The sequence below is a fragment of the Phyllobates terribilis genome, unplaced genomic scaffold (genome assembly GCF_046119375.1).
Source record: "Phyllobates terribilis strain yellow unplaced genomic scaffold, ASM4611937v1 Scaffold_9__5_contigs__length_417890890, whole genome shotgun sequence".
NCBI classification, from domain to species: domain Eukaryota; kingdom Metazoa; phylum Chordata; class Amphibia; order Anura; family Dendrobatidae; genus Phyllobates; species Phyllobates terribilis.
In genome coordinates this window covers 392,888,997-392,909,213 of record NW_027362769.1, presented here as the reverse complement: position 1 = coordinate 392,909,213, position 20,217 = coordinate 392,888,997, and the positions used below count along the sequence as shown (strand labels likewise).

Below are 20,217 nucleotides of genomic sequence, written 5' to 3'. Positions count from 1 at the left end.
GTAGTTATAGTCTTGTACATAGGGGCAGTATTATAGTAGTTATATTCTTGTACATAGGAGCAGTATTATAGTGGTTATATTCATGTACATAGGGGGCAGTATTATAGTAGTTATATTCATGTATATAGAGGGCAGTATTATAGTAGTTATATTCTTGTACATAGAGGGCAGTATTATAGTAGTTATACTCTTGTACATAGGGGCAGTATTATAGTAGTTATGTTCTTGTACATAGGGGCAGTATTATAGTAGTTATATTCTTGTACATAGGGAGCAGTATTATAGTAGTTATATTCATGTACATAGGGGCAGTATTATAGTAGTTATATTCTTGTACATAGGAGCAGTATTATAGTAGTTATATTCTTGTACATAGGGGCAGTATTATAGTAGTTATATTCTTGTACATAGGAGCAGTATTATAGTAGTTATAAGTATTATAGTAGTTATATTCTTGTACATAGGGGCAGTATTATAGTAGTTATATTCCTGTACATAGGAGCAGCATTATAGTAGTTATATTCTTGTACATAGGGGGCAGTATTATAGTACTTATATTCTTGTACATAGGGGGCAGTATTACATTAGTTATATTCTTGTACATAGGGGGCAGTATCATAGTAGTTATATTCTTGTACATAGGGAGCAGTATCATAGTAGTTATATTCTTGTACATAGGGGGCAGTATTATAGTAGTTATATTCTTGTACATAGGGGCAGTATTATAGTAGTTATATTCTTGTACATAGGGAGCAGTATTATCGTAGTTATATTCTTGTACATAGGAGCAGTATTATAGTAGTTATATTCTTGTACATAGGGGCAGTATTATAGTAGTTATATTCTTGTACATAGGGGCAGTATTATAGTGCTTATATTCATGTACATAGGGGGCAGTATTATAATACCGGTAGTTAGATTCATGTATATAGAGGGCAGTATTATAGTAGTTATATTCTTGTACATAGGGGCAGTATTATAGTAGTTATATTCTTGTACATAGGGGCAGTATTATAGTAGTTATATTCTTGTACATAGGAGCAGTATTATAGTAGTTATATTCTTGTACATAGGAGCAGTATTATAGTAGTTATATTCTTGTACATAGGGGCAGTATTATAGTAGTTATATTCTTGTACATAGGAGCAGCATTATAGTAGTTATATTCTTGTACATAGGGGCAGTATTACAGTAGTTATATTCCTGTACATAGGAGCAGTATTATAGTAGTTATATTCCTGTACATAGGAGCAGTATTATAGTAGTTATATTCTTGTACATAGGGCAGCATTATAGTAGTTATATTCTTGTACATAGGAGCAGCATTATAGTAGTTATATTCATGTACATAAGGGGCAGTATTATAGTACTTATATTCTTGTACATGAAGGCAGTATTATAGTAGTTATATTCTTGTACATAGGGGCAGTATTATAGTAGTTATATTCATGTACATAGGGGGCAGTATTATAGTAGTTATATTCTTGTACATAGGAGCAGTATTATAGTAGTTATATTCATGTACATAGGGGGCAGTATTATAGTAGTTATATTCTTGTACATGAAGGCAGTATTATAGTAGTTATAGTCTTGTACATAGGGGCAGTATTATAGTAGTTATATTCTTGTACATAGGAGCAGTATTATAGTGCTTATATTCATGTACATAGGGGGCATTATTATAATACCGGTAGTTAGATTCATGTATATAGAGGGCAGTATTATAGTAGTTATATTCTTGTACATAGAGGGCAGTATTATAGTAGTTATACTCTTGTACATAGGGGCAGTATTATAGTAGTTATGTTCTTGTACATAGGAGCAGTATTATAGTAGTTATATTCTTGTACATAGGGAGCAGTATTATAGTAGTTATATTCATGTACATAGGGGCAGTATTATAGTAGTTATATTCTTGAACATAGGGGCAGTATTATAGTAGTTATATTCTTGTACATAGGAGCAGTATTATAGTGCTTATATTCATGTACATAGGGGGCAGTATTATAATACCGGTAGTTAGATTCATGTATATAGAGGGCAGTATTATAGTAGTTATATTCTTGTACATAGAGGGCAGTATTATAGTAGTTATACTCTTGTACATAGGGGCAGTATTATAGTAGTTATGTTCTTGTACATAGGAGCAGTATTATAGTAGTTATATTCTTGTACATAGGGAGCAGTATTATAGTAGTTATATTCATGTACATAGGAGCAGTATTATAGTAGTTATATTCTTGTACATAGGAGCAGTATTACAGTAGTTATATTCTTGTACATAGGGGGCAGTATTATAGTAGTTATATTCTTGTACATAGGGGGCAGTATTATAGTAGTTATATTCTTGTACATAGGAGCAGCATTATGGTAGTTATATTCTTGTACATAGGAGCAGTATTATAGTAGGTATATTCATGTACATAGGGGGCAGTTTTATAGTAGTTATATTCTTGTACATAGGGGGCAGTTTTATAGTAGTTATATTCTTGTACATAGGGGCAGTATTATAGTAGTTATATTCTTGTACATAGGGGGCATTATTATAGTAGTTATATTCTTCTACATAGGGGGCAGTATTATAGTAGTTATATTCTTGTACATAGGGGGCAGTTTTATAGTAGTTATATTCTTGTACATAGGGGGCAGTTTTATAGTAGTTATATTCTTCTACATAAGGGGAAGTATTATAGTAGTTATATTCTTGTACATAGGGGGCAGTATTATAGTAGTTATATTCTTGTACATAGGGAGCAGTATTATAGTAGTTATATTCTTGTACATGGGGGGCAGTATTATAGTAGTTATATTCTTGTACATGGGGGGCAGTATTATAGTAGTTATATTCTTGTACATAGGGGGCAGTATTATAGTAGATATATTCTTGTACATACGGGGCAGTATTATATTAGTTATATTCTTGTACATAGGGGGCAGTATTATAGTAGTTATATTCTTGTACATAGGAGCAGTATTATAGTAGTTATATTCTTATACATAGGAGCAGTATTATAGTAGTTATATTTTTGTACATAGGAGCAGTATTATAGTAGTTACAGTGCTGGCCAAAAGTATTGGCACCCCTGCAATTCTGTCAGATAATACTCAGTTTCTTCCTGAAAATGATTGCAATCACAAATTCTTTGGTATTATTCTCTTAATTTCATTTGTCTTCAATGAAAAAAATACAAAAAGAATTGTCCTAAAGCCAAATTGGATATAATTCCACACCAAACCTAAAAAAGGGGTGGACAAAAGTATTGGCACCCTTTGAAAAATCATGTGATGCTTCTCTAATTCGTGTAATTAACAGCACCTGTAACTTACCTGTGGCACCTAACAGGTGTTGGCAATAACTAAATCACACTTGCAGCCAGTTAACATGGATTAAAGTTGACTCAACCTCTGTCCTGTGTCCTTGTGTGTACCACATTGAGCATGGAGAAAAGAAAGAAGACCAAAGAACTGTCTGAGGACTTGAGAAACCAAATTGTGAGGAAGCATGAGCAATCTCAAGGCTACAAGTCCATCTCCAAAGACCTGAATGTTCCTGTGTCTTCCATGCGCAGTGTCATCAAGAAGTGTAAAGCCCATGGCACTGTGGCTAACCTCCCTAGATGTGGACGGAAAAGAAAAATTGACGAGAGATTTCAACGCAAGATTGTGCGGATGGTGGATAAAGAACCTCGACTAACATCCAAACAAGTTCAAGCAACCCTGCAGTCCGAGGGTACAACAGTGTCAACCCGTACTATCCGTCGACATCTGAATGAAAAGGGACTGTATGGTAGGATACCCTGGAAGACCCCACTTCTTACCCCGAGACATAAAAAAGCCAGGCTGGAGTTTGCCAAAACTTACCTGAGAAAGCCTAAAATGTTTTGGAAGAATGTTCTCTGGTCAGATGAGACAAAAGTAGAGCTTTTTGGGAAAAAGCATCAACATAGAGTGTACAGGAAAAAAAAAGAGGCATTCAAACAAAAGAACACGGTCCCTACAGTCAAACATGGCGGAGGTTCCCTGATGTTTTGGGGTTGCTTTGCTGCCTCTGGCACTGGACTGCTTGACCGTGTGCATGGCATTATGAAGTCTGAAGACTACCAACAAATTTTGCAGCATAATGTAGGGCCCAGTGTGACAAAGCTGGGTCTCCCTCAGAGGTCATGGGTCTTCCAGCAGGACAATGACCCAAAACACACTTCCAAAAGCACTATAAAATGGTTTGAGAGAAAGCACTGGAGACTTCTAAGGTGGCCTGCAATGAGTCCAGACCTGAATCCCATAGAACACCTGTGGAGAGATCTCAAAATGGCAGTTTGGGGAAGGCACCCTTCAAATATCAGGGACCTGGAGCAGTTTGCCAAAGAAGAATGGTCTACAATTCCAGCAGAGCATTGTAAGAAACTCATTGATGGTTACCGGAAGCGGTTGTTCGCAGTTATTTTGGCTAAAGGTTGTGCAACCAAGTATTAGGCTGAGGGTGCCAATACTTTTGTCCGGCCCTTTTTTGGAGTTTTGTGTGAAATGATCCATGATTTGATTTTTGCTTCATTCTCTTTTGTGTTTTTTCTTTGCAAGCAAATTAAATGAAGATAATAAGACCAAAGAATTTGTGATTGCAATCATTTTCAGGAAGAAACTGAGTATTATCTGACAGAATTGCAGGGGTGCCAATACTTTTGGCCAGCACTGTATATTCTTGTACATAGGAGCAGTATTATTGTAGTTATATTCTTGTACATAGGAGCAGTATTATAGTAGTTATATTCTTGTACATAGGGGGCAATATTATAGTAGTTATATTCTTGTACACAGGAGCAGTATTATAGTAGTTATATTCTTGTATATAGGGGCAGTATTATAGTAGTTATATTCTTGTATATAGGGGCAGTATTATAGTAGTTATATTCCTGTACATAGGATCAGTATTATAGTAGTTATATTCTTGTACATAGGGATAGTATTATAGTAGTTATATTCTTGTACATAGAGGGCAATATTATAGTAGTTATATTCTTGTACATGAAGGCAGTATTATAGTAGATATATTCTTGTACATAGGGGGCAGTATTATAGTAGTTATAGTCTTGTACATGAAGGCAGTATTATTGTAGTTATATTCTTGTACATAGGGGCAGTATTATAGTAGTTATATTCTTGTACATAGGAGCAGTATTATAGTAGTTATATTGATGTACATAGGGGGCAGTATTATAGTAGTTATATTGATGTACATAGGGGGCAGTATTATAGTAGTTATATTCTTGTACATAGAGGGCAGTATTATAGTAGTTATATTCTTGTACATAGAGGGCAGTATTATAGTAGTTATATTCTTGTACATAGGGAGCAGTATTATAGTAGTTATATTCATGTACATAGGGGCAGTATTATAGTAGTTATATTCTTGTACATAGGAGCAGTATTATAGTAGTTATATTCTTGTACATAGGGGCAGTATTATATTAGTTATATTCTTGTACATGAAAGCAGTATTATAGCAGTTATATTCTTATACATAGGGGCAGTATTATACTAGTTATATTCTTGTACATAGGGAGCAGTATTATAGTAGTTATATTCATGTACATAGGGGGCAGTGTTATAGTACTTATATTCTTGTACATAGAGGGCAGTATTATAGTAGTTATATTCTTGTACATGAAGGAAGTATTATAGTAGTTATATTCTTGTACATAAGGGCAGTATTATAGTAGTTATATTCTTGGACATGAAGGCAGTATTATAGCAGTTATATTCTTGTACATAGAGGCAGTATTATAGTAGTTATATTCTAGTACATAGGGGACAGTATTATAGTAGTTATATTCTTGTACATAGGGGGCAGTATTATAGTAGTTATATTCTTGTACATAGGGGGCAGTATTACAGTAATTATATTCTTGTACATAGGAGCAGCATTATGGTAGTTATATTCTTGTACATAGGGAGCAGTATTATAGTAGTTATATTCTTCTACATAGGGGGCAGTATTATAGTAGTTATATTCTTGTACATAGGGGGCAGTTTTATAGTAGTTATATTCTTGTACATAGGGGGCAGTATTACAGTAATTATATTCTTGTACATAGGGGGCAGTATTATAGTAGTTATATTCTTGTACATGAAGGAAGTATTATAGCAATTATATTCTTGTACATAGGGGCAGTATTATAGTAGTTATATTCTTGTACATAGGGGGCAGTATTATAGTAGTTATATTCTTGTACATAGGGGGCAGTATTATAGTAGCTATATTCTTGTACATAGGGGGCAGTATTATAGTAGTTATATTCTTGTACATAGGGGCAGTATTATAGTAGTTATATTCTTGTACATAGGGGGCAGTATTATAGTAGTTATATTCTTGTACATAGGGGGCAGTATTATAGTAGCTATATTCTTGTACATAGGGGGCAGTATTATAGTAGTTATATTCTTGTACATAGGGGGCAGTATTATAGTAGTTATATTCTTGTACATAGGGGGCAGTATTATAGTAGTTATATTCTTGTACATAGGGGGCAGTATTATAGTAGTTATATTCTTGTACATAGGGGGCAGTATTATAGTAGTTATATTCTTGTACATAGGGGGCAGTATTATAGTAGTTATATTCTTGTACATAGGGAGCAGTATTATAGTAGTTATATTCTTGTACATAAGGGCAGTATTATAGTAGTTATATTCTTGGACATGAAGGCAGTATTATAGCAGTTATATTCTTGTACATAGAGGCAGTATTATAGTAGTTATATTCTAGTACATAGGGGACAGTATTATAGTAGTTATATTCTTGTACATAGGGGGCAGTATTATAGTAGTTATATTCTTGTACATAGGGGGCAGTATTACAGTAATTATATTCTTGTACATAGGAGCAGCATTATGGTAGTTATATTCTTGTACATAGGGAGCAGTATTATAGTAGTTATATTCTTCTACATAGGGGGCAGTATTATAGTAGTTATATTCTTGTACATAGGGGGCAGTTTTATAGTAGTTATATTCTTGTACATAGGGGGCAGTATTACAGTAATTATATTCTTGTACATAGGGGGCAGTATTATAGTAGTTATATTCTTGTACATGAAGGAAGTATTATAGCAATTATATTCTTGTACATAGGGGCAGTATTATAGTAGTTATATTCTTGTACATAGGGGGCAGTATTATAGTAGTTATATTCTTGTACATAGGGGGCAGTATTATAGTAGCTATATTCTTGTACATAGGGGGCAGTATTATAGTAGTTATATTCTTGTACATAGGGGCAGTATTATAGTAGTTATATTCTTGTACATAGGGGGCAGTATTATAGTAGTTATATTCTTGTACATAGGGGGCAGTATTATAGTAGCTATATTCTTGTACATAGGGGGCAGTATTATAGTAGTTATATTCTTGTACATAGGGGGCAGTATTATAGTAGTTATATTCTTGTACATAGGGGGCAGTATTATAGTAGTTATATTCTTGTACATAGGGGGCAGTATTATAGTAGTTATATTCTTGTACATAGGGGGCAGTATTATAGTAGTTATATTCTTGTACATAGGGGGCAGTATTATAGTAGTTATATTCTTGTACATAGGGGGCAGAATTATAGTAGTTATATTCTTGTACATAGGAGCAGTATTATAGTAGTTATATTCCTGTACATAGGAGCAACATTATAGTAGTTATATTCTTGTACATAGGAGCAGCATTATGGTAGTTATATTCTTGTACATAGGGGGCAGTATTATAGTAGTTATATTCTTGTACATAGGGGGCAGTATTATAGTAGTTATATTCTTGTACATAGGGGGCAGTATTATAGTAGTTATATTCTTGTACATAGGGGGCAGTATTATAGTAGTTATATTCTTGTACATAGGGGGCAGTATTATAGTAGTTATATTCTTGTACATAGGGGGCAGAATTATAGTAGTTATATTCTTGTACATAGGAGCAGTATTATAGTAGTTATAAGTATTATAGTAGTTATATTCTTGTACATAGGGGCAGTATTATAGTAGTTATATTCCTGTACATAGGAGCAACATTATAGTAGTTATATTCTTGTACATAGGAGCAGCATTATGGTAGTTATATTCTTGTACATAGGAGCAGTATTATGGTAGTTATATTCTTGTACATAGGAGCAGTATTATAGTAGCTATATTCTTGTACATAGGGGGCAGTATTATAGTAGCTATATTCTTGTACATAGGGGGCAGTATTATAGTAGTTATATTCTTGTACATAGGGGGCAGTATTATAGTAGTTATATTCTTGTACATAGGGGGCAGTATTATAGTAGTTATATTCTTGTACATAGGAGCAGCATTATAGTAGTTATATTCTTGTACATAGGAGCAGCATTATAGTAGTTATATTCTTGTACATAGGAGCAGTATTACAGTAGTTATATTCTTGTACATAGGAGCAGTATTATAGTAGTTATATTCTTGTACATAGGAGCAGCATTATAGTAGTTATATTCTTGTACATAGGAGCAGTATTATAGTAGTTATATTCATGTACATAGGGGGCAATTTTTATTATAAAAACAAACATAAATACAAATATAACAAACAAAAATCATCCAGTATTACAAAAAGACAAATCACATGGGTTATATATACAAAAAAAAACCATTAAAATAATCAGATCATATACATAAATAAATTAAAAAGTCCACGCCTGCGGGAAAGAGAAAAAAAATAAAATAAATAATAATAATAATCATATTCCCTAACTGAATTTTACGTTGCTCCATAACTTTATGTTTTTCTGACTCCTTCCAACTTCTAGTGATTTTATCCACCGGAGTTCTGATATCACCTGATTGGCTGCAGCGGTGTGATCGAACGGCTCATTGTGCAGTGACACCCGGGTTCTCATGTGCCAGTGATAGTATTTTATGACACTGATTATAATGTACATGGTCTCTCTGTCGATGTTACTGACAGTGGATGGGACACCATAGATTATGTCAGGATACTTTAGGGTCAGAAGTCTGGGGATTTTTAGATTAGCTGACACCTCCTCCCAGATCTTCCTCCCTCCCCAGCAATCACAGATAGAGTGCTCCATAGTCTCCTCCTGCTGACAACCAAGGGGACAATTCCGATCAGAGACACTCAGATGTTTCAGGTTCCCCCTGACAAAGAGCCGACTATGTAGTGAAAGCCAAGAGATGTCAAACAGTTTGGGAGGAAGTCGTTTCCCGTTTAGGAACCTGAGACTTTCCTGCAGGGTGGTGGTGACACAATCTCTCAGGGCCAGTGGAGAAAAGAAGAACGTCCCACATACATGAGCATATAGGTCTCTTCTCGTATTGCTCTCAATGTAAGACCTCTCCAGTCCCCACTTCCTGACACACTTCAGACCGTAGTCCAGATACTGGGGGAGGTGGCCACCTGTCCATCTCCTCCTCTTGAGACTGCCGCCTCGCACCCAAGACTCTGCAAAAGGCAATATCCAGTCCTTGATACTATTCACCCACAGGGAGCTACTGTTTGAGTCCATGTTCCCAAAATTCACTTTTAGAAACAGGGAGTCAAAGAAAACCCTTGGATTTAACATATCCAGCCCACCATCTCTCCGCCGTAGGTACGTTACTCCCCTCTTTATTAGGTTCAACCTATTCCCCCACAAGAGCTGGAAGAACAAGCTGAAAAGCCTCGCTGAGAAAGACTCTGGCAAAGGGAAAATAACAGAGACATACAAGAAGATGGGGACCAGGTAGGTCTTCAACATAGCGACCCTTTCTCTGTAGGTCAGCCTCCAGTTCTTCCATCGCTGAACCTTTGCATTTCCGGTTTCCAATTTCTCTTCCCAATTTAGCTTGGCATTATCATCCCTCCCAAATTTAACCCCTAGGATCTTAATATGGGTGGAGGCTTTAGCAAACTGTGGCAGATCAAAGCCAGGATCAGTGTCTAACGTCCACAGAGCTTGACTCTTCTCAAGGTTGACCAGAGACCCGGAGGCCTCAGAGTAGCTTCTGATGGCCGCCGATAACATCCGCACCTCTTGAGGATTGGAGATCACCAACGTCACATCATCAGCATAGGCAACAACAGTCAGAGGCAGGCAGTGGGGGACCGGCACCCCCTGAAAATCATACTCCTGCAGTGACCTCAGAAACGGGTCTATGGCGAAAACATACAGGAGCGGACTCAGTGGGCAGCCCTGTCTCACCCCCGCCCCAACTCCAAAAGTATCACCCTGCCAACCATTAATCAGAGGAAAGCTCACCGCCTCTCTATACAAAGTCTTCAGCCAATCCACGAATTGTCCCGGAACACCGTACTTTGACAAAGTGGCCCACAGATAATCGTGATCAACCCTGTCAAAGGCTTTAGCCTGGTCCAGACTGACAACATATCTCCCACACCGCAGAGCTTTACATCTCTCAAACATCTCCCGTATCGAGATGACTGCTCCAGAGATGTTCCGCCCTTTTACTGTGCCAAACTGAGAGCCTGCCAACAGTGCCGGGGACAAACAGACTAACCTAGAAAACAGGATCTTTGCCAGAATCTTCCTGTCTACATTCAAGAGGGCAATCGGCCTCCAGTTCTTGATGTCACTCGGCTCTTTACCTTTAGACAGCAGAATTAACGAGGACACTCTCATGGATGGAGGCATCAGGTGATTTTCTAGACAATTCCTATACACATCCACAAGGATTGGAGCCAGGAGGTCTCTGAATTCCTTATAAAATTCTGCTGTTATACCATCTGGACCTGGTGCCTTCTTCAGATATAATTTATCAATAGCCGCCTTAACTTCCTCCACCGTTAATTCTGCTGTCAAAGAAGAAAAGTCCAGATCGTTAGTATCAGGCACTGGAGTTGCCTCCAAGAATTGAGCCATCTTATTTTTATCCAAAACTTTCCTCTGAAACAAGTCAGCATAGTAAGATCTCACGACCCCCAGAATACCCTCCCGTGAATCCTGCAATACACCCTGGGAGTCAGTGAGACCTGGGACCATTTTTTTGGCCACCCTCTCCCTGCAATTCTCAAAGGGATCAGGTGCCCCTAAGGACCCATAATCCCGTTCAAGAACCAGGGAGGTGTACCTGCTGTACTGATACTGCCTTATCTCAGATTTCAGCCGGTCGATCTTCACTTTGTCATCCCCGCCTGCCGAATACAATGACTCCAATTCTTTACGCAGCTTTAGGTACTGGCTGTACTTGTTCTTCCCTTTATTAACTGACAGTCTCTTTAAGAGGGATCTGATATCCTCCTTGACGTCCTCCCACCAGTCGGTCATGTTGTCATAAAAATCAACCCTGTCTAGATGGACCTGAATAAGGGAGTGGACACGACTCTGGACATAGGCATCACCTAGGAGACTGGAATTAAGCTTCCACAACCCTCTACCAATGTCCGGGCGGTTAGAGGTCCCCAGACAGAAGCACAAGGCGAGGTGGTCAGAGTAAGGGACGACCTTCTCACTCAGGGTGCTGACAGCCTCAGTAGGACTCGCAAAAACAAAATCTATCCTACTGCTCCTGTTGGAACAAGAATACGTAAATTTTGGCTGACGACCTCCCTGTGTGAAAATGTCAGTCAGTCCTGCCTGCATTATGATGTTATGTAGGACCTTGCCGTCCCTGGTCACTGTCCTACCTGAGGAGCTGTCACCTGATGTCAGTATGGCATTAAAGTCTCCCGCCATCACCACCGGGAGAGAGGTGAAGAGGAAAGGCCTGACGTCATTAAACAGCTGGATCCTGTCAGTCACCGTCTGTGGCCCATAGATGTTAATAAGCCGGAGTCGCCTACCATGGATAGTGACTTCCAGGACCAGACACCTTCCCATGACCACTTCTGTCATCCTATGTACAGTCACATCATGGGTGTTAAACAGGATAGCAACCCCGGCGTAAGGCTCCACAGCCAGTGACCAGAAAGATGGACCGGATCGCCATTCCCTCTCAGCCTCTCTCAAAAGCCCCAGAGATGTCAGTCGTGTCTCCTGCAGGAAGATGACATCTGTGTCCAGGTATCTGAGATGTTCATACACCGTGTGTCTCGTCCTCCTCACCTTAATACTATTCACGTTACTTGATGTCAGTGTTAATGAGAACCCCGCCATCACAACACAATATAGAAGGAGCAGAGTAACAGCCATCATCGTGAATCAGAGATATTCTGTCCACCACCGGTGTCCATGTCAGCCTCCACCTGAGGGTCCACAGATAAGGGCTTCCGCTTTGGCGGGGGATGGTCCTCTGTGTCCCTGTCACATTCAGCATCAATTTTCCTCAACTCTTCCTCATAGTCATCATCATTATCCTCAGATAAGACTCCATATTTGTTGGACACAACCATCACATCTGCAGAACTCTGGACCTTCTTACTACCACTCTGACCAGAGTCATATTCTGCCTCAGGTTTACGGGAGGACGTGTTCTTTTTCTTTCTTTTATTATGATTTACGCTCCAGTCATCAGATACAGACATTGATGCTGAAGGGGGGGCTACCTGAGGCACGACCTCCATGTTCCCCTCTGCACCCTCTGTACCCCGCTGCTCTGGTGTTACATGGGTGGACTCCTGACGGGCACCTGAGCTATTCAGTATCCCTGCTGAAGTTAAATCCTCTTCCTCCTGCACCCCTGCCACCACCTCCTGAGCCTCTGCCCCTGCCACCACCTCCTGAGCCTCTGCCCCTGCCACCACCTCCTGAGCCTCTGCCCCTGCCACCACATCCTCATCAGGGAAGGCTTTGCAGATATTGTGCCAGGCGTCTGGACAGTCCCTGTGAGGGTGGCCCATCTTACCACAGAGGTTGCACCTAACGTCCCGGCAGTCTGCAGCGACATGGCCGATTACCCCACACAGGCTGCACTTTAGTACAGTACAGGCATTAGCCAGATGACCTGTTTTACCACATTTAAAGCATTTTCTTGGCTGCCCGGGATAGTAACATGCCCCCTTCTCCCTCCCAATGAAGAAGGAGTTGGGTAGGTGGGCAGTGATGTTGTTATACTGCCGCAGCTTCACCTGGACCTTCCACCCCGTTGTCCAGATACCATCCTCATCTCTGATCTTGGTGAGTCCAGAGACGAGGTCACAATGTCTCTGGAGCCACACCTGGATGTCCTGTGGGGGAACGGCCTCATTCCAGAAGGTGATATTCGCAGTGACGGTATCTGGCCTGGAAATGGGAACCAGTATAAACTTATTCCAGCCTTCAGTTTCTCTGAACTTGGGGTAATTGGCCCAGAATCTATCCAGGTCAGGCATGAGCTTAAAGCTGACATCATAGCCCTGCCTGTCCTGCAGATTAGTTACCGCCAGGATTTCAGTCGGCACAAACCCCATCTGGCGGCATAGTAGCTCTCTCACCACATACCTGCGTTGTGGTAGATCCTCCTTGGCACCTAAGAATTTAAAACGCACTACATTTATGCGCCTAAATGTCTGGCCCGTATACCCTGCTCCGGAGGTGAAAGACGGAGCGCCGCGGCTCCAGGCATTCCTGGGGGGCACCTGCCGGGTCACACTAGGCTGGCTGACAGGGATAGGGTCTGCAGCAGGAGGGGCTGTCACACCTTGTGTACTAGATGGTAAAGGGGGACAATCACCCATATCATGCACATTATCATGAACAGCATTATTATCATCAGACAGTACAACGTCCATCACAGCCTGTGAATCCCCCCCAGCCCCCGACCCCATAGGCACAGCATCATTAGCGCCAGTCTGTGCTTCAGCCTCGGCCTCATCAGCACAAACAGTCTCACATGCAATGTCCTGCTCCTGTGTGGGGCACTCTGGGACTTGTGGTGCCTCTGCTGGAATCTGAGGGATACACTCCGGTTCACACGCCGCTGCCTGCTGTTGCAGTGTTTTTCCAACCTGGAAACAGAAGCGGGGAGCCTGTAACACCGGTCGTGCCTGCAGCTGGGGGGTCTCTGACTTCACATCAGGGGTACTGGACTCCGCAGCACAGTCCTGCTTATAGGAGGCGAACCGTGCCCGGTTTGCGTAGGTCTCCTTCAGGGGCCCCATGTTTTCCAGCACACTGTCCATGTCCTGCACCACACTCGCCAGCTCTACACCAAGTGAGTTCAGTTTCATGTCACATACAGCGTTACTCTCAGGGTTAGTTGCTTTTAGATTATAGATAAAGTCTATCTGCATCTGCAGCAGTTGTTTGTGCTGCTGCAACTCGCCCATCTTCCTGACCAGTCCGGGTATCTCCTCCGCCAGCTGCAGCTCGGGGGCACGCTGCGTCTCCACAGATTTAGGCTTGGCCACAGGGTCAGGGACTCTGAATACTGACTTGTCCCTTGCGTCCACCACAGGTGTTTTTGTGGCTACCTTGTTGGATTCAGGCACTGCGGCAAGTTTACCGCTGACACCAGACTGCGACCTCGTGCGACCTGAATTCACCATGCCGGACACCACATGCTGCTGCTGGAGATTTTCCTGGAGGGTTTGTTTCTCCAGAGACGTCCGTCTCTGTCTGCAGACTGGAGAGCTGAGCTGCACACCTGATGGTGATGGAGGCTGAGCTGCCGGCTGGGGCTGTGCACGGACTGGACTTCCACTGGGTGGATTACAAAGCTTCACACTTTGCTGCATTTCTTTACTCACTTCTGGCTTCTTTGCTGCACTTGGAGCTGGTTTTCCTCCCAAAACTTTACACACAGATTCTTTATCTCCTTCTTTCTTGCTGGAGCTTTGTGCTGCAGTCACAGGTCTCACAGTGACTCTGGGTGTATTATTCCCATTGGAAGTAGCCTGGGAGCCTTGTCCCAGTGTAGGCCGAGAAGCCTGGGCCTTGCCTGGGGAGCTTCCCCGCCCAGGGGGGCCCCGCCCTGGGCTTGCTCCAGACATGAGGAGAGCTACAAAACACAACCTCACAGCTTGGGGGCAGTATTATAGTAGTTATATTCTTGTACATAAGGGCAGTATTATAGTAGTTATATTCTTGTACATAAGGGCAGTATTATAGTAGTTATATTCATGTACATACGTTATATTCATGTACATACGGGCAGTATTATAGTACTTATATTCATGTACATACGGGCAGTATTATAGTACTTATATTCATGTACATAGGAGCAGTATTATAGTAGTTATATTCTTGTACATGAAGGAAGTATTATAGCAATTATATTCTTGTACATAGGGGCAGTATTATAGTAGTTATATTCTTGTACATAGGGGCAGTATTATAGTAGTTATATTCTTGTACATAAGGGCAGTATTATAGTAGTTATATTCATGTACATACGTTATATGCATGTACATACGGGCAGTATTATAGTACTTATATTCATGTACATACGGGCAGTATTATAGTACTTATATTCATGTACATAGGAGCAGTATTATAGTAGTTATATTCTTGTACATAGGGGGCTGTATTATTGTAGTTATATTCTTGTACATAGGGAGCAGTATTATAGTAGTTATATTCTTGTACATAAGGGCAGTATTATAGTAGTTATATTCTTGTACATAGGGAGCAGTATTATAGTAGTTATATTCTTGTACATAAGGGCAGTATTATAGTAGTTATATTCTTGGACATGAAGGCAGTATTATAGCAGTTATATTCTTGTACATAGAGGCAGTATTATAGTAGTTATATTCTAGTACATAGGGGACAGTATTATAGTAGTTATATTCTTGTACATCAAGGGCAGTATTATAGTAGTTATATTCTTGTACATGAAGGCAGTATTATAGTAGTTATAGTCTTGTACATAGGGGCAGTATTATAGTAGTTATATTCTTGCACATAGGAGTAGTATTATAGTGGTTATATTCATGTACATAGGGGGCAGTATTATAGTAGTTATATTCATGTATATAGAGGGCAGTATTATAGTAGTTATATTCTTGTACATAGAGGGCAGTATTATAATAGTTATATTCTTGTACATAGGGGCAGTATTATAGTAGGTATATTCTTGTACATAGGGAGCAGTATTATATTAGTTATATTCATGTACATAGGGGCAGTATTATAGTAGGTATATTCTTGTACATAGGAGCAGTATTATGATAGTTATATTCTTGTACATAGGGGGCAGTATTACAGTAGTTATATTCTTGTACATAGGAGCAGTATTACAGTAGTTATATTCTTGTACATAGGAGCAGTATTATAGTAGTTATATTCTTGTACATAGGGGGCAGTATTATAGTAGTTATATTCTTGTACATAGGGGGCAGTATTACAGTAGTTATATTCTTGTACATAGGGGGCAGTATTATAGTAGTTATATTCTTGTACATAGGGGGCAGTATTACAGTAGTTATATTCTTGTACATAGGGGGCAGTATTATAGTAGTTATATTCTTGTACATAGGAGCAGTATTATAGTAGTTATAAGTATTATAGTAGTTATATTCTTGTACATAGGGAGCAGCATTATAGTAGTTATATTCTTGTACATAGGAGCAGTATTATAGTAGTTATATTCTTGTATATAGACGCAGTATTATAGTAGTTATATTCTTGTACATAGGAGCAGCATTATAGTAGTTATATTTTTGTATATAGACGCAGTATTATAGTAGTTATATTCTTGTACATAGGGGCAGTATTATAGTAGTTTTATTCTTGTACATAGGAGCAGTATTATAGTAGTTATATTCTTGTATATAGACGCAGTATTATAGTAGTTATATTCTTGTATATAGACGCAGTATTATAGTAGTTATATTCTTGTACATAGGAGCAGCATTATAGTAGTTATATTCTTGTACATAGAGGGCAGTATTATAGTAGTTACAGTTATATGAAAAAGTTTGGGCACCCCTATTAATCTTAAGCTTAATGTTTTATAAAAATTGGTGTTTTTGCAGCAGCTATTTCACTTTGATATATGTAATAACTGTTGGACACAGTAATGTTTCTGCCTTGAAATGAGGTTTATTGTACTAACAGAAAATGTGCAATCTGCATTCAAACAAAATTTGACAGGTGCATAAGTATGGGCACCCCACCAGAAAAGTGACATTAATATTTAGTAGATCCTCCTTTTGCAAAAATAACAGCCTCTAGTCGCTTCCTGTAGCTTTTAATGAGTTCCTGGATCCTGGATGAAGGTATTTTTGACCATTCCTCTTTACAAAACAATTCCAGTTCAGTTAAGTTTGATGGTCGCCGAGCATGGACAGCCCTCTTCAAATGATCCCACAGATGGTCAATGATATTCAGGTCTGGGGACTGGGATGGCCATTCCAGAACATTGTAATTGTTCCTCTGCATGAATGCCTGAGTAGATTTGGAGCGGTGTTTTGGATCATTGTCTTGCTGAAAGATCCATCCCCTGTGTAACTTCAACTTTGTCACTGATTCTTGAACATTATTGTCAAGAATCTGCTGATACTGAGTGGAATCTATGCGTCCCTCAACTTTAACAAGATTTCCCGGTGCTGGCATTGGCCACACAGCCCCAAAGCATGATGGAACCTCCACCAAATTTTACTGTGGGTAGCAAGTGTTTTTCTTGGAATGCTGTTTTTTTGCCGCCATGCATAGCGCCTTTTTGTATGACCAAACAACTCAATCTTGGTTTCATCAGTCCACAGGACCTTCTTCCAAAAAGAAATTGGCTTCTCCAAATGTGCTTTTGCATACCTCAGCCGACTCTGTTTGTGGCGTGCTTGCAGAAACGGCTTCTTTCGCATCACTCTCCCATACAGCTTCTCCTTGTGCAAAGTGCGTTGTATAGTTGACCGATGCACAGTGACACCATCTGCAGCAAGTTGATGCTGCAGCTCTCTGGAGGTGGTCTGAGGATTGTCCTTGACTGATCTCACCATTCCTCTTCTCTGACTTTCTGATGTTTTTCTTGGCCTGCCACTTCTGGCCTTAACAAGAACTGTCCCTGTGTTCTTCCATTTCCTTACTATGTTCCTCACAGTGGAAACTGACAGGTTAAATCGCTGAGACAGCTTTTTGTATCCTTCCCCTGAACAACTATGTTGAATAATCTTTGTTTTCAGATCATTTGACAGTTGTTTTGAGGAGCCCATGATACCACTCTTCAGAGGAGATTCAAACAGGAGAACAACTTGCAAGTGGCCACTTTAAGTAGCTTTTCTCATGATTGCATACACCTGGCTATGAAGTTCAAAGCTCAATGAGGTTACAAAACCAAAAAAAGTGCTTTAGTAAGTCAGTAAAAAGTAGGTAGGAGTATTTAAAACAAGAAAATGATAAGGGTGCCCATACACATGCACCTGTCAAATTTTGCTTGAATGCAGATTGCACATTTTCTGTTAGTACAATAAACCTCCTTTCAAGGCAGAAACATTACTGTGTCCAACAGTTATTACATAGATCAAACTGAAATAGCTGGTGCAAAAACACCAATTTTTATAAAACATTAAGCTTAAGATTAATAGGGGTGCCCAAACTTTTTCATATAACTGTATATTCTTGTACATGAAGGCAGTATTATAGTAGTTATATTCATGTACATAGGGGCAGTATTATAGTAGTTATATTCATGTACATAGGGGCAGTATTATAGTAGTTATATTCTTGTACATAGGGGCAGTATTATACTAGTTATATTCTTGTACATAGGGGCAGTATTATAGTAGTTATATTCTTGTACATAGGGGCAGTATTATAGTAGTTATATTCTTGTACATAGGGGCAGTATTATACTAGTTATATTCTTGTACATAGGGGCAGTATTATAGTAGTTATATTCTTGTACATAGGAGCAGTATTATAGTAGTTATATTCTTGTACATAGGGGCAGTAGTATAGTAGTTATATTCTTGTACATAGGAGCAGTATTATAGTAGTTATATTCATGTACATAGGGGGCAGTATTATAGTAGTTATATTCATGTACATACGGGCAGTATTATAGTAGTTATATTCATGTACATAGGGAGCAGTATTATAGTAGTTATATTCTTGTATATAAGGGCAGTATTATAGCAGTTATAATCTTGTACATAGGGAGCAGTATTATATTAGTTATATTCTTGTATATAAGGGCAGTATTATAGTAGTTGTATTCTTGTACATAGGGAGCAGTATTATAGTAGTTATATTCTTGTACATAGGAGCAGTATTATAGTAGTTATATTCTTATACATAGGGGCAGTATTATAGTAGTTATATTCTTGTACATAGGGGGCAGTATTATAGTAGTTATATTCTTGTACATAGGGGCAGTATTATAGTAGTTATATTCTTGTACATAGGGAGCAGTATTATAGTAGTTATATTCTTGTACATAGGAGCAGTATTATGGTAGTTATATTCTTGTACATAGGGAGCAGTATTATAGTAGTTATATTCTTGTACATAGGGAGCAGTATTATAGTAGTTATATTCTTGTACATAGGAGCAGTATTATAGTAGTTATATTCTTATACATAGGGGCAGTATTATAGTAGTTATATTCTTGTACATAGGGGCAGTATTATAGTAGTTATATTCTTGTACATAGGGAGCAGTATTATAGTAGTTATATTCTTGTACATAGGGAGCAGTATTATAGTAGTTATATTCTTGTACATAGGAGCAGTATTATAGTAGTTATATTCTTATACATAGGGGCAGTATTATAGTAGTTATATTCTTGTACATAGGGGGCAGTATTATAGTAGTTATATTCTTGTACATAGGGGCAGTATTATAGTAGTTATATTCTTGTACATAGGGAGCAGTATTATAGTAGTTATATTCTTGTACATAGGAGCAGTATTATAGTAGTTATATTCTTATACATAGGGGCAGTATTATAGTAGTTATATTCTTGTACATAGGGGGCAGTATTATAGTAGTTATATTCCTGTACATAGGGGGCAGTATTATAGCAGTTATATTCTTGTACATAGGAGCAGTATTATAGTAGTTATATTCTTGTACATAGGGGCAGTATTATAGTAGTTATATTCTTGTACATAGGGGCAGTATTATAGTAGTTATATTCTTGTACATAGGAGCAGTATTATAGTAGTTATATTCTTGTACATAGGAGCAGTATTATAGTAGTTATATTCTAGTACATAGGGGCAGTATTATAGTAGTTATGTTCTTGCACATAGGGGGCAGTATTATAGTGGATATATTCTACATACAGGATATATTTTGGGTGTTAATGAGCAGATAATAGTCTCAGTATGTCGTATCTGTTGCTTTTTGGGACAGATAAGAACATTATCTTTAGTGTTGTGGATGATGTGAGTTTGCAGAAATGTTCCATCT

General features: G+C 38.9%; 1 protein-coding gene across 2 annotated transcripts in view; it reads right to left on the bottom strand.

Annotated features, from left to right (window-relative positions):
- LOC141162539 (sulfotransferase 1C2-like) overlaps nt 1–20,217 on the bottom strand; it is a 71,974-nt gene that overhangs the window by 50,798 nt on the left and 959 nt on the right. The window contains exon 2 of one of the 2 annotated variants that reach the window (XM_073648739.1): nt 10,508–10,802. The exons of the other annotated variant lie outside the window; for it this stretch is intronic. The gene's annotated coding sequence lies outside the window, so the exon portion shown is untranslated. The remainder of the gene's footprint in view (nt 1–10,507; nt 10,803–20,217) is intronic. 2 annotated transcript variants of the gene reach the window in all.